We start from the raw sequence: 16937 nt of genomic DNA on the forward strand, positions 1-16937 counted from the left end.
GAAGTAGAGCGCGGGGAAGAGTTCTGGCATGATGAGAGGAATGAGTTGGATTTGGTTTGAAATAAAGAGTTATCTTCCAGCCGTTTCAGGCAAAAATGGAATGATTTAAAGCACATTTTCATAGTACGGTCAAATATAATAGTAGTAGATTGTACAGAATCCTAGTGGACTAGACTTGTGTATAGGGGGCTTCTTCTCAGCTTCAACTGGGCCTTGTCATTAATATCTCTGTCTAATTTATATAATACATAGAATATTGTATAGGTTTTTGCAGAAAACGGCTATATTGCCTTCAGGTATATGGGAGGTTATGTGTAAGGGTGTGAGGCAAAGGGGTACTGGATTAGGTATTGTGTGCGTGTATGTGTGTGTGTGTGTGTGTTCGTGCAAGAAGCGTGTGAGAGGTGTTCACAGCCGTGTGTGTGGATGTGGATGTGGATATCTATTCCTGGGCCGGGGGATCCTCTCCTGCAGGTCTAATTACTTTAATGAGGGATGTCTCCCTCTCTATCAGCCCTACCCAAGGGTACGCATTAACATTCCCCCCACATAGTCATACACACCAACACTCACAATTAACCACATATTCATCAGCAGAGTAAATATACTCTCTCGCCTCCGTGTGAAATTTACTCCCTTTTTTTTTTTTAAACTCCTACTTCCGTGAGAAACCGAGCTTTCCATCCCCACCCCCACCCCCACCTACCCCCCCTCTTCCTGCAAAGTCAAGCGATTCAGCTCCCAACTCAGTTGCTACTTTAAGTCTGTCTTTCTTTCACTTCCAATAGACACTTAAAGGTGAGAAGACACCGGGAATTTTTTTTTCTTTTACAGATCAGACAATATGCAATTGAGTCATTATTCGGCTGTGCTGTATCACTCTCACCCACTCGTCCAATTTAGAATCCAAGAAGCCGGCTGACAGCTGGATATCTAATGATGTTTCCGTTGTGACCCGCAACTATTAGCCCCGCCGCGCGTGTGTTTATGTGTGTTTTTATGTGTGTGTCTTTGGGAGCAACTGTGTATTAAGCTTCACAGAGCAGTCTTGCGTTGCCAAGAGACAGTGCAGGCGCCACTAAGGGCCATAGCTTTATTCATGAGAGAGCTATGGAAGCTGGGAGGGTTAGTTATTTAAATTGATCTGATGAGCAGAAACCCAAGGATGGGAAATAAACACATTTAAACTTGGAGCTTCTCCCTCTGCTTGTGAGAGCCGGAGCCGCGGCTCGTGTCTGCACTCTGGTGGTGAGAGAGGAGAACTGCAACTCTGAGGACAAGCAGCTTCTGTCTCCTTTCCTCCACTGCCTCCTCCTTTCCTCATGCCTTCCTACTTTCCTTCACTGCCTCCTCCTTTCCTCCACTACCTCTTCCTTTCCTCTACCATTTCCTTCTTTCCTTCACTGCCTCCTCCTTTCCTCCACTACCTCCTCCTTTCCTCTACCATCTCCTTCTTTCCTCCACTGCCTCCTGCTTTCCTCCACTACCTCCTCCTTTTCTCTACCATCTCCTTCTTTCCTCCACTAGCTCCTCCTTTTCTCTACTATCTCCTTCTTTCTTTCCTCTATTACCTCCTCCTTTCCTCCACTACCTCCTTCTTTTCTCTATTACCTCCTCCTTTCCTCCACTGCCTCCTCCTTTCCTCCATTATCTCCTCCTTTCTTTCACTGCCCCCTCCTTTCCTTCACTGCCTCCCCCTTTCCTTCACTGTCTCCTCCTTTCCTCTACTGCCTCCTCCTTTCCTCCACTGTCTCCTCCTTTCCTCCACTGCCTCCTCCTTTCCTCCACTACCTACACCTTTCCTCCACTACCTTCTCCTTTCCTCCACTACTTCCTCCTTTCTTCCACTGTCTCCTCCTTTCCTCCACTGCCCCCTCCTTTCCTTCACTGCCTCCTCCTTTCCTCCACTATGTCTTCCATTCCTCCACTACCTCCTCCTTTCCTCTACTACTTCCTCCTTTCCTCTACTACCTCCTCCTTTCCTCCACTGCCTCCTCCTTTCCTCCATTATCTCCTCCTTTCCTCAGCTACCTCCTCCTTTCCTCCACTGCCTCCTCCTCTCCTCTACTACCTCCTCATTTCCTCTACTATACTTCCTCCTTTCCTCCACTGCCTCCTCCTTTCCTCCATTATCTCCTCCTTTCCTTCACTTCCCCCTCCTTTCCTTCACTGCCTCCCCCTTTCCTCCACTACCTCCACCTTTCCTCCTTTCCTCCACTACCTCCTCCTTTCCTCTACTGCCTCCTCCTTTCCTTCACTGCCTCCTCCTTTCCTCCACTGCCTCCTCCTCTCCTCTACTACCTCCTCATTTCCTTTACTATACTTCCTCCTTTCCTCCACTGCCTCCTCCTTTCCTCCATTATCTCCTCCTTTCCTTCACTTCCCCCTCCTTTTCTTCACTGCCTCCCCCTTTCATCCACTACCTCCTCCTTTCCTCCACTACCTCTTCCTTTCCTCGACTACCCTTCTCCTTTCCTCTACTACCCCTTTCTCTCTGCTTCTACCTCCTCCTTTCCTCCTCTACCTCCTCCTTTCCTCCACTATCTCCTTCTTTCCCCCACTGCCTCCTCCTTTCCTCCACTACCTCCTCCTTTCCTCCACTGCCTCCTACCTTTATCCACCTCACTGTGATCACAGCCAGAATATGACATCATTGACAAAACTTGAGCAAACATGGCAGGGGAATTACCAGCTCATAAATGTGAATACAACAGTTAATATAACTTACAGTTAATGTTACAGTCAGCACTATTTACTAGTTAATATCAGCAGCTTCAGGTTAATATATTTTGTGCTGGGTGTGCAACTTTTATTGGCAATGAGGCATAGTGTGGGCTTGTGCTGCATCAGTTATGATAAGGCCACTTCAATAGCAGACAGTCATTTCTGATGATGGAGTAGCAAATAAAAGCCTCATTTCATTAGTCATGTAACATGCCCTCCTTGATTTCCCCTTGGTACTTGATGATACATAGCACCATACGTCACCTGAGTGGCCACTTGCAGAGGGCAGAGCCAGGGCAGGGGGCGGAGTCAAATCAGGGGGCGGGGTCATAGCAGGGGGTGGAGCCAGAGCAGAGGGCAGGGTCAAAGGGGGAGCAGAATATTTGAAGCAGAACGCACCTGCCCTTAAGCAGGCCTAATAATTAATAATACTAATAACTACACAGAGAAATTAGTAATAAAATATTGATGAAATCCTCTAAATATTGTTTGTTTACTTAAACTTATATATCACTTGATCTGACATGGTGACATGCACAGGAAATGACGAATGATTACAATGCATTGTGGGCAAGATGCGCTCCTGAAGTCTACATCGTTCCCTCAGCCCTCTACGAATCAATCTCGGGGCCAAACTGTCCTAGATGGACTCGACTTTCCCCTGCTCCCTCTTCTCCTCCACTCCATTCTTCCCCTTGTCCCTCCAGGATTCTTCCTGGTAGGAGAGGAGTGGTAGTGAGGGAGGGGAGGAGAGAAGGAGCAGTTCAAAAGCTGAGAGTGGAGCTCCAGCCGGGAAGTGACAGTACAGGAGGGGGTTTCTCACTCATTATGCTAAAAAGCCCCACTGCCGCTCAGTGTGTCATCACTTATTTTCAGTTCCAGCGACCCCTCCTTTCCACCTAGAATTAACATGCATCCTGGGTGATCGGGCTGTAGCAGAACCAGGAAGCTTACGAAATCAAATAGGCATCAGGCACCTTGGATAGAAACTTAGTCAAAGATGGATTGTCAGGATACTGGTGGATGAGGGACAAGCGGGGCGATGTGTTTACTGTCATTTTTAAAGAACATAAATATTAAGAGAGGAAGTGATGTGTGCGGCAGTCATAACCAAATCATATCTAGACCCACTGGATACAGGATGCATGTTAATGCAAGGTGTAAATGGGGTTGAAACAACGTATAACACAACACACGTGTTGTCATTAACATATCTTTTTGTTTCTCTTGTCAAACAACTGCACAACCATAAAAAGTGACTTGATTCAGGGTCACAGACTGTTAACAGGCCAGGAATTATGTTGAAGTTGCTCTGCACATTTCTGCTCTACCAATACACAAACTCCAAAACAGTGTGGGAAAATATATGCTAACCCTCACAATGGGTCACACCATGTGATGAACTTTAGCCAGTTAGCATTTTAGCGGTTTAACACAAGTGGATTTTAATAGTCGTGCGTTTATTTCTCAAAAATAACAGCAAAATATAGGAAAAGTTATAAGAGCTTCAATGTGAAGAGAGATTTGTTTTTCTAAAATACTTATAAGGGAGATAATATAAAAACAATATATTTAGCCTATACATTTAAGTTCACCCATCTCCTAATGTTGAGGGAACCTGTGTCTTCTGATATCTATGTTGACATGATATGCAATCATGTTAATTTTCCACCATATCCACCATAACACAAAGTATGGTTTGGCCCTTTTACATTATGGCCAAAAATTACTGCAGTCAATAACTGATGCATGTGTAGATGTTATATTATTATAATATAATAATAATAAAATATTATATTAGCATGATAGAATTCTATTATATAATATTATGGGTATGCAATAGTTTATAAAACAAAATACCATAAAATCCAATACAATCGCTGCAAACTCACTATTGTGTGCACAGACACATTGCAAGTCCTTAAGGGAATATCATAAAGATATTCTAGTGATTTGTTTTTGTTTGGGAGTTCAATCAGTTATTTAGATGTTACTTTAATTTGCATATCTGCAAATTATCTTATGTCTCTGCACATTTGAACGAACAGCTTACTCATTTACTTACTACTTATGTACTGTCAGGTGTCTTTTTATCGCCAAATTCCTGGGACACTATTTTGCAAAATAACTTATGAATATCTGGATAAAATATCAAATGATTTTGTACTATTGTTGTAAATCTCTATCTAAATGTGTTTTGTGGTGTTTTTCAACATGTCAGGTATGTTAGACATGTACTTTACTTACTTGCGTACTTTTTTTATGTATTGTATTATATGTATGTATTATACTATAAAGGGGGAAAACTATTTTGTCACCATTAGAAAGTCATGAAAATACCTGGTTGAAACTTTTACAATAGTACCATAAATTTGTTCCTGGCATATTAGCATAGCAACTATGTGATGTTATTAATACTGTGGTATGGTGATATGATTACTCACCCTACTACCTGGTACTACCATGATATGCTGTTGTAGTTTATCATAATTTATCTGGGTAGGTACCATGGTAGAATTTCTTATGGGAAGTGGTGGGACTTACTTATTGAAGTAGCGCCTTTGTAGCCCCAAAAAACTGAATTTGCTACCAGACAATAAGAGCAAAAACATCGTAGAATATCAAGTGTTCCCTAATCCAGCCTTTGTCAGGCAGAGTTGAGATAGGGGACTTTACAGAGAAAGCCCACCTGGCTAAATGAATAGGCAATGTTGTCAGGGTTTAGAAGAGTCAGTCGGTTGTGAGCCTGCCGCACAATACAGCGGTATATCTGTGGCTGTCAGCGGTGACAAGTCTCAGAAACACACACCTCTAATCTCAACCCCCCTTTCTTCTCCCCCTCAGCCATAACACACAGGAAAAAAAATGACACCCTGCGCAAATATTAAACATCTTCCAAGGCCTATTCCAACATCTTCTTTTCTCGAACACTCTTTTACCCCAACCCCCCACCCCCCCCCTTCCTCTCTCTCTCCCCCTCTCCATATCTCTCTCCCCATCTCGTCTCGGCCTTGTCTCCTCAGAAGCCCTGGCAGCCGGATCATCTCCGTCTCTTAGTGTCAATTAAAAGTGAAATATCTGCATTTGTCAACATATCATTTGTGGTGGGCCCGTGACGCGCCGCTGATTTGTCGGCCGATTCCTGACACCGAGGAGGGAGTGCCGAGGCGGCCGTCTCCCTCATTAGACCCGGAGCTTGGCACCATGATGGCTGACACCGCCGGGAGGCTTCGCTCCCCGCCGACACGATACTAACCCGGGAACAGGCCTCGTCTGTCAGCCCTGTCACTCGCCAGCCAGCCATCCAGCCGGGGAGAGATGGAGGGAGATGGGTGGGGGAGGTGGGGGAGGGCGGGGTTGGGGGTGCACCCCTACGAGGGCCGGGGAGGAGGAGATGATGCTAATAATGAAATGTATTTATATAGCACGATTTTAAAACAGACATTTACCAATACATGTCATAGTGTTGCCGTTTCTGAACACAGAGGACATGTAGCCACTGGCTGAGGTTTTGGGCTGATGGCAGCAGGTTATATGAATTTACACCAGAGTTACAATGTCCTTTAGCAATCAAACAAAAGCAAACATCATAAAACGAGCAAAAATAACAAGGCACCACAAGATAAAGGAAAGAATAAAGGGTAAAAAAGAAGAGGGTAAAAACTGCATAATAGTAAAAAAAAAATGAAGTTGAGAACTGACATAATTCAATTGAAATCATGAAATAGAATTGCAATTTCAATTCCCATATATGAGAGCGTAATGTACGACAAAATTAAAATGAAATAATCCAATTTTCATTTTCATGTTGGAAAATGCATTATTACTGCCAAAATTAAAATGAAAACTCCATTGACATGTAGTTTCCCATGCACTCCAAAGCATAACCATGCCAAATTTAAAATGAAATTGAACGTTCACATTTGCAATTTAATTTCATTAATGTGGTCGCATTATTTAGGACAACAATAAAATGAAATCTCAATGTGTCAATTCCAATTTATTTATTTCAGGCTCGGTTTAAAACATCCATTTAAAGCAAGTATATAAAAATAAGTTTTAAGATGTGATTTAAGAGATGTGATTTAATGATTTTGCTAGCCTAGGCTGATGCAGAGCCAAAAGCTCTGTCGCCTTTAGTCTCAAAGCTGCACTAGGCAACTTTTCACGTTGGCGGCCCCTAATGGCAGTGAGAGGCAACTGTTTGAATTGTGAGGACTTCACTACACAGAAATCCTGAGCAGTGAGGTCAGTAAACGAAATGTCCAGCTTTCTCTGGGTTAGCTACCATCACAGATAACATTTAGCATTTCAACACGGATAAATTCACAGTAATATTACCATTTGTATGTGACGTGAACCTCGTGCACCACAATCCCCATGATGTTTTGGGGTTGCCACCATATTCCACCACCTTTCATTCAGCAACCAAGCCTCTGAACTGCCAAATACAAACTGCCATCGTCCATGAAGGATGTCCGAATTGCTGCGGATACCAATCTGCAGAGCTGTGATCCCCAGCTTCGTAGCTTCACTGATCCGGTCCTCCATGAGAGTGATCAACAGTGAAACAACAATGAAAATAAGATTCTTGACAAGGGAAATTTTCTTGGCCACTAACGGAGCTAACTGATAAATTAAGCTCTTGCTGAATTCAGTCGGAAGAAAGACTAAAACATCATCTCCTTGAAGAAAAGCCTTCAGAGCTGACTGATTCCAAAGCTGCATCATTCCTTGAGAGCCGCCATTGTTGTTTTTGAAATTCAGCGGCGCTCTCCTTTCTTTGTTATCAACTAGTGCTCATAGTCTGAGCGGTGCTGAAAGCCAATCCAGTGGCTCGGGCCAGACGGAATGTGGCTAGTCCTCGGCTACGATTTGGCACGAAATTAGAGGAATCACTTTGAATTGCTCTGCTTGTTTGTATGGAAAAAACCAAGTATGTTAAGTATGCAAAAGACTGCTTTGCTAACTCGTGTAGTTGTGACTAAAATATTTAACAGCAAACAATTTTTTTTTTGTCATGCATAGATTAGCCACTGCAGTTGCAAAGCCATGCGCGAATAACACCGGGCGAGCGTCCATCACTCAATATGAGGCTGACCAACCTGGATTTGGCTCCTGATGAAGACAAATTTACTGAAAACATAAAGATAGAAGTAAAGATAGGATCTTTTTGAGGGAAAAATAAAATATAATTGATTCTTGCTTCTATTAGTGGTTGTTTGCCTTATGATGATCACCGACTTGAGGTCATATGTGTGTGTGTGTGTGTGTGTGTGTGTGTGTGTGCACATGCATCAGTCTAATTTGTTGTCTATATCTCTCGGGTTTCCAAATCTCAGATGAAATTCAATGAAAGCTGATTAATCTTTCATGTTGAGGTGAGGAGACTGAGTGTATGTTTATGTGTGTGTGTGTGTTTATGTGTGTGTGTGTGTGTGTGTGTGTGTGTGTATGTCAGACCTGGGTCCAATGCTACTTGCAAATAATTATTAGCATTCTTTTTAACCTGCTTGGAGTACCAGGAACATCTCAGCCAGGATTCCATCCCAGCATTCCTGGCTCCTCCGCCCCCACACTGTGGGATGAGGGAGGAGGCCGGGTGTCCTGCTTCACCTCCCTTCATTAGGAGGAGAAGCACTGACCGAGCCAGCACCCACCCTGGGTGGGAGTTGCTCAAAGACACAAAGGAATTCACCATTAGATCTTCAAAGGGACCCGGGAGGGAGCGGGGGGGTGGGGTGGGTGGAGGGGGGGGGCAGTTGAGCAGTGCAAAGTGGGAAAAGGAGATGAAGAAAAAAATGTGGATGGGAGGTGTTGAAGGCAGATATTGGCATCTTTTGGGGGGATTGAAGCTGCCGATAGACAAATTTTTGTGACCAATTTTTTAATGATAAAAAATGTTCATTCCCTCCATCTACCATCTAATGCAATGAATGTGTGACGCATTCTGCTACATTACTGTAAAGTGACCCATTAGGTCAGCTGCATAGGGGACTGAGACTGAGACACCCTGAGACGTCATGCTGACTTCACTCTAATGCACCGAAGGCAGGCAATGGAGTAGGCTAACAGTCAAACAAACGAAAAACAGTTAAAATCTTATGGATTAATCTCTTACATCGCTCCCAATATAACGTTACAAGCAAAACCAAAACACTATACTTGCTGAGGTGTCAGAGCTCAAAAACTCTGTCCAAATGTACCAAGCCAAAGTAAAGTAGCTAAAACAAACAGTCACTACACTACGTGCGGACGTTGTAAAACTGACCAAAGAAAATGACACCATGAAGGAAACGTTACTGGATCTACAAACTCGATCAATTAGAGACAATTTAATATTCCACGGAATCAAAGAGACACACAACGAAATCCCAGAGGACCTACTTAAGGACTTTTTCAAAACAGAACTAAACCTCCCCGAAGAGACCGTGTCCAACATTACTTTTTCCAGAGTTCACCGTCTGGGCAGCAAAAAATCATATACGGAGACACTCACCTCATCCACCAGCGATCCACGAAGACGTCGACCCATCGTTGCGAAATTCTAACATTTTAAACAGCGGGAATTGGTGAGAAGTCTGGCCAAGCGACTAAAGAACAAGCCCTTCGGAATAAATGAACAGTATCCTCGGGAGATAATGGACAGAAGGAAAGTGCTGTTCCCCATTTTCCACTCCAATAAGGCCAAGAACAATCGGGTGAGTCTGAACCGCGACAAACTGTTCAATAGCAACCTATTTAGAGACCCTAGTCTCACTTCTTGGTTGTATAAATGATTGGCCTTGTCGAAACAACCGATGAAAAAGCATAGACCTATATGAACGTTTCTGAATGCCTCAATGTAAATAGTTCATAGTATTTTTTTTTTCATAGTATTGTACATTTTTCTGAACTAAGCCGATGTCAAACACAAGGAGAGGTCACAGATAATAATGATTATATCTAATTCAAAAAGTAATTGCTATTAATATATTCTATCCCTGTGTCCAGTGAAGAAGGTTATTACCATTATTATAATTTATTATTACTATTATTATTATTATTATTGATTTATTGATTTTTTGTTCACACCTTTTTGGTATTCTATTATACTTAGTTATTTATTTATTCATCTATCTTTCCTTCTTACATCCCTCTCCCTTCCCCCCCATTCAGCAGCAAAGTGTAATTGTCATTAGCCACCAATCACACCCAAGCCACCACTGCTGCTCTCTCGCTCTATTCTGTCGCTCCATCTCTTCCTCTTCTTCTTTCTCGCTCTGTCTCTCTCTCTGTCTCCCTCTCTCTCTCTCTGTCTCTGTCTCTCTCTCTCTCTCTCTCTGTTTCTCTCTCTTTCTCTAGCTAGCTCTCTCTCCCACGTGTGCACACACACACACACACAATGACACCATTTGGGAAACATATGCTTGCTCTTGGAGATTTATCTTCGGATTTTACACCCCACCTTTATATTTTGATAGTGTACTGAATTAACGCCAACCCCCCCTTCTGCTACAATTATTGTCAACTGTGGATGACACTGGGAGTTTGACAGACAACCTACCTGCCAGCTTACCCACAGCACTGCTTGCTGGTTCTCAGATGCAAAGCGAGCATCAGAGCAGCACCATGTCCTAGACCTCTCCCTTGGCCAAGGAGGGTCTGAGGATGGGTTTCTCCACTGGCTGGCTTGCCATAACCACCTTATGCGTGTCGCTCCCAGGGTGGGTTGGACCCTCTGACCAAGGGCCAATCATCAGGACGTCCCTTCCCCCCTCTGACCTGGCTTCCAAATATCCGACTTCAATGTAATTGCTGGCTTTTCCCAAAATGTTGGGCATGCAACTATTATAACAATATTAATATTAGTTATAACTAGTCCCTACCCGGGGATGCGCGCGCCACAACTCCTCGCAGACTTGCCAAAAAGGTGCATAAACAGTGTATAAACAGCGTAAATTTGTGAAAATGGAAAAATGAGCTCCGTCAGTCCCTGCCTATGCCAATGCTCAATGGCCATGTGCAGTTTCAGATTGATTGGCCAACCCATTGAGGAGCAAAATTGATGCGGATGGACGGACAGAGATTTCCTCATTTATAGTAGGATGACAATAACTACTACTATTATACTACTATAATGAAAACAATAATAATTACAATAATAAAGCTGGGGAGGTACTAACACATCAGATGCAAATAACTCCACTAAGCAGCAAGTGTTTGTTGCAACCAATAATGTAATAACTACCGTTAATGTAATAACTGCCAATAACGTAATAATTTTTCCGTTCTTAATGTAATAAAAGTCAATAATATAATAACTTACCAATAATGTAATAACATTTCTGAACCAATAATGTAATAACTTTTTGCGCATAATGTAATAAGTTATTAGATTATTGACTGGTTATTACATTATTAGCTGGGTTAAAAAGAAAATAATAAAAAATGTAATAATTGTATCCGATAATGTAATAATATACTTATATCACTATGTTTAAGTTTTATTTATTATCATATCATATAAGTGTCAGACTACCATAACACTTACCCTTACTGTTGCTTCTTTCAAATAGCTGCTCAAAAACCTGACCAATCCTGACCCCTGAATCTTAGTCCTAACTCTGAGAAAACACACACACACACACACCTACTCTCTCTCTCTAGGAATTAAGACTATTTATTTGTTTGTGTAACTTGATGGTTAGACTTATCTCCGGCCCTGCCTTCTACTCCTTAGCCATTTGAATACCAAATGAAGTGGGAGCACACATGTTTGCAAACACAGACAATTACTCTTATGTTGTATAATATGAAATCTGTACCTCTTTGAAGATGCTGTGTTCTCAAATAAAAAAGACCACCACTTCTTTCCATGAAAAATATAATCTTTAATGTAATGTATTTAAATAACTTCTTCAACCAAACTGGCACTATTATCCCTTGTGCTCAACTTTCAACCTCTTAATGCAAAATTGTAAACTGTAAAATATAGTATATAACATGACCTACAAAGATAACTTTGGTAACACATCTTTCAGTTTTATAATGATAATAAAGGATGGTTTACGGTCCCTTTTTTAAAGAACTAAACATTCTCTTGATACTGTACTGTAAGGTGCTGGAGGTAAAGTTCAATTTCAAATGAAAAGTAACTTCCACTCATATACAAATATAAAAAAGAACTCGAGAGAATCAAAATGAAATTATCTGCTGACTGAAAAAAACAAAAACAAAACACCAACAAAAAAATGGTCATTAATTCTTCCAGTAGATGTCCTTAACTTTGTACTGTCCAAAGGTTATGTGACTGAGCAGAATCCAGGCTTTCATCCATCGTTTGTCCTTACTAAATAACTCTTTTATGTGTGCTGAGACCACTGCTGCGTCCAGCAACCTTGTATAGCTTCATAATGGTGGCACGGTGGTGCAGTGGTAGCGCTGTCGCCTCACAACAAGAAGGTCCTGGGTTCGATTCCTGCCTGGGTCGCTGTTGGCACTGGGGGTATGTTCTCCCCATGCCTTCAGTGCCTAGTGCCTAGGTAGACTATCTCGTGAAAAGGGGCCTTTCTGTGTGGAGTTTGCATGTTCTCCCGGTGCTCACTTGGGGGGGTTCCTCCATATAACATCATTAAGGACCCCCACTAAAAACATGCAGAAGATCATCGCCTGACCAGCGATGACGAAGACTGAAGTTGGTCCCCGGGCACTAAGCTAAGCTGCCCACTGCTCCTGGCTGCCCCCTGGAGGAAGGACATGAGACTGAATTTCACCGACCACCGTCAGCATGTGTGTGTGGTCGCTGCATGCAAGTGTTGTGGTGTGTTGTGTGACACAATAAAGACAAGCTTGCTTGTCCGGTTTCTATTCTAACACTAATGGAGCAGTCATTCTCTTTGTCCAGTTCCAAACTCTCTGCAAGTGCCTCTCTTATCTACAGGTTGGGATGATATGGTCTAGATAGTTCACGGAATTAGAGTGAGACTCTATTGAATGTCCCCAGCATTGACATGTCTAGATTGAGAGATAACTCAATAATTTTTGATAAGATTTCTGATGGTAGGTATTGAGCTCCAGGCTCATTGCCAGGATCCACTACCATGTCAACCAAAGGGTTAGCCATAGACTGAACTTCAGGGTTAGCCAGAGGCCCAGGTTCAGGGTCAACCAGAAGTCCAGGTTCAGGGTGAGCAGAGGGCCAGGTTCAGGGTCAGCCAGAAGGCAAGGTTCAAGGTCAACCCGAAGTCCAGGTTCAGGGTCAGCCAGAAGGCCAAGTTCAGGGTCAGCCAGAGGGCCAGGTTGGGGGTCAACTACAGTAGGTGTCCTAACTGATTTTCTGAAAGACAGGCTTTGTCTCTCTGCCTCCTGAATGGCCTAAATGTAAGGAGAAATTGGTCCATCTAAACTTACATAATGTTTCCCGTGTCCCTCAGCAATATGGCCAAGAACCAAAAGAGGCAAGCTTTCACAATAACAACCGGATGGTGAGATAACAGAGGTTGCATCCAAACCAAGAGTTGACACAACAAGAAACTGAACATTGAATATCTGGGAGGCTCTTTGAAGAGTTATGTGGTCACCATATGTGCCATGTTGTGCCATCCTCTGTAAATAATCCCCCCATGTCCCCTCCACATACTCAGAAAGTGATGTCCCATCCACTCCATGCGGATGAAATGTTAGATCAGCCACAATTTCTTTGCTGATTCAGAACGGAATATTCCAAGGGTGGCTAATTGGTCAGCAATAGCAGCAAATTCCTTCGATCCCTGGACCAGCCAGGGATCGAACAACCAACCTTCTGATTAGTGGACAACACACTCTACCTCCTGAGCCACAGCCACCCCATAAATGCATCCGCTATTGACCACCAGATTGACCAAGAAGGTCAATCTGGTGGCAATCTTGAACTGCTTTGGCTTTAATGGATTTTGGAATGGTTTGTTTCCAAATGTCGCCTTATGCAGATAGTAGTGTCTTGACCTGTCTAATGTGTCTTGCACACTAGCTCGACTGATGCCAGAGTATTCTTCTCTAAAGGCCCTGACACACCAGGCCGTCGGTCGGCCGTCGGGCAATGTCGGGCCGTCGGTAAGCGTCGGTGTCCCTAGTTTTTGCGGTGTGTCCCGCACCGTCGGCACTAGTCGGACCCTGTTGGCGGCTTTTCGGCCGATTGAGCATGTTGAATCGGCGTCGGAGCCGTCGGTGAGAGAGATCACTCTGATTGGTAGTTCGTGTTTTGCCTCTGGATGATTGGACTGATAAATTCCTTCAACATGTGGAACTGAACAGGAAAGAGCCAAGCGAAATTTTTAAAATTGGAGGTTTCATTTATCTCCAGCTCTCGACACAGGTTCGGGAAAGCCCCTTGAGCCTGTCGCTGGAGTAACGTTATTCATGATTTCACCCATTTAGTGCGGTTTCTCCTTATTTTTTGCCTCCGCCTCTTCCTTTCTTCTTCCACAACCAAAAGACCAAGGGCTGACAACGCCAGTGCCATTTGCAACTTCTTATCAGACATAAGGTATGGAGAGTTATTTCCCCTCACGCAGGCGCAGCACATACGTGCTAGTTGGCCGTCGGGTGTAGTCTTTGCGGTGTGTTCAAGTGCAACTTTTTGGACCAGACGCCGGCGACGTGAGGCGACGCAACAGTCGGCCTTCGTCGTCGCTGGTTCTTTGAAGTCGGTTTGGTGTGTCAGGGCCTTAAGGTGTATGTTCACCTTTCTTGCACCAGAGCCTTTTGTTTCATCAAGAACCCTGTTCACAAGTGCAGGGATAGTTGACTTCTTATACCAATTTTCCAGCAAATGTAATTGCCTGGCCATCCTCACTGAGGGCGTAAAGTTGCCTATTCCGCCACAGTCGAACAAGAGCAGCACGCTGGGTCCTTGATCTCTGTGCTACAGGGACATTAAATTCCCCCTTGAGTGCCTTGAGGATCACATCATAGGTCTCATCTGACATTGCTCTCTGTCCATGTCCTGTACATACCCAAATGATACAGGACAGGAGAAAGATTGTTTGCAGTATTCTCATTGTTCCAGATCTGTAAAATACATTAAATGGTGTTAAATAGTAAGCTTCATCTTTTTTATCATTACTGTGGTGCTGTAGTGTCAAACCCTGGTCCTGAAAAACTACAGAAGGTGTAGGCCCTTAGTCTAATCAGATGTGAGTACTATGGGTTTTAAGAGACATTCAAGTTTGTATGGAATTGATGTGTGTTGATTCAGTTTTACTCAAAAACTGGAAAGTGGCACCAGGCATTCTACAACCCTTTGAGGTACATTATTCCCTTCTTTAAACTCTAAACTCTAAACTGAGGACATTACGTGACCTAACATACAGTATAAGCCTATGTATAACAGAGAGTTTCAATTAAAGGGCAATACACAGGTGTCTTACATAAACATATTACCAATCTCTCTCCACGTAACAATTCCCCATAATGTTATTGATAGGTAGAAATTACATATAAAAAAAGGAACAACAATATTTCCAACACTTGGCTCTTACACAATGGTTTACAAAACACATAACTGTGTTAATTGGGATTTTCATTAATCGATTGGTGAGAACTAAGACACAACTCTTCGACACAAGCTCTGAAGGACCAGGGTTGAAGGTTAATTTGAGATGCAGCTCAGCACTGTGTGTCAAGTTTTTCTAGTCATAAATCTGTAATAAACATTGTGTTTTGGTTAGGCGCCTATTCAAATTTTGAAAGTTTAGAGTGTATAAGGGCTTAGAACATTATGATCCCTGATATTCCCTGCCTTTCCCCTACAGAATTTATCAAATTCCCAGACTCTCCCCGTATGGAATACATCCCTCGAAATTCCAATGATATCCCAGCAATTCCATGAGCAGTGGGAACGCTGTCCGACTTAATAACTTTCCGTCAGTCTCTGCTGGCTCATTGTAAGTTGCAAATCCATGGAGGAAAGCGCTACAGTACTGATGCTCAGTAGCCAAAAGTAGATGGTATGAATGTATGTATCTGCATGAATGAGTATGTACTGTACGCTCAGCAAAACCCTTCTCTGCATGATTCATGTTTAAAAGGTGTGATACAGCAATAGAAATTCAACACTTTCCACGCAGAATATGGATCTCCTTTTTATTTACTTTATTTTTCCTTCAACACAGTGTAAGACACGTTTCATACCCAATGATGTTGATGCTAACAGAAACATTTGGCATGGCGCCGTTTTCCCGCTATATACACAAAATTACAGTGCCGCTATCCAGTTGGATTGAAAGTATACATCTCCTTTTATAGAGCAATCATAGAGTACTCCTCGTATATATAGACCAGTGTTCTCAGAACAAATGAAGAGTTTCATTCCAAAATGAGATATCCACCTTTTGAAAACAGTGACAACTACTCGATTTACATTTGAAAATGATTGATAGAGCAAAATCAAAACAAACTGCAAGATTTTTGAAGGACAGTAAGTGACTTGAAACACATTTACCAACTGGATCCTCAATGTTTTAGAGACGTTGAATGATGATTTTTTTACTAAAATGGATATATAATGTTTTGGAGTAGAACTCTTCATATATTGTACCGACCTATGGTGTACTGTACACAGTACAGTTTTAGTAAAAACAGCTCCAGTGTAAAATCACTACCATTCTGTACATAGCTGAAATATTTATCATTCCTATATGTATGATCTGTTGTACTCTGCAAGGTATAATACTGCTATATTTGTATAATACTGTAATGGCTTCTACAATACTTGAACAGAGCTGCTTCCCTGTATGCGTAATGAGTACAATCCTCACAGCGAGTTTTCCTTCATTGATCTATCCTTTGAGATACTTTACACAAAGGCTTAATCTGTCTCAACAGGGACAAATACAAAATAATCAGTGGTGGTGTGGCTCTGCTTGTGTTTCATGGATGCAGCCGAACATAAAGGCACACGCTAGCAACTCATCATGCACGCACATTTCCTGCCATCGTTTTATAATTACATTCGATAGTGATCATAGACTGATGTCTCGTATTCCGCTGTGACTTGCATATAATATAGTGTGCCATTGCTGTTAACGTTAAACTGGTACAACGCATCAGTCTGCAGAAGTAGGTTAGTATTGTGTCAGCACCTTTAGCGGACAGTACAAGTGTCCCGGTTAAGTGGTTTTGTTATAGCAGCACCGGTGAGTACAGAGTGAAAGGCAAGTGAGTGGCGGGACGTCCTAGAGTACAAAGTGAGT

Source organism: Centroberyx gerrardi, chromosome 8, assembly GCF_048128805.1.
Source record: "Centroberyx gerrardi isolate f3 chromosome 8, fCenGer3.hap1.cur.20231027, whole genome shotgun sequence".
Classification (NCBI taxonomy): Eukaryota; Metazoa; Chordata; class Actinopteri; order Beryciformes; family Berycidae; genus Centroberyx; species Centroberyx gerrardi.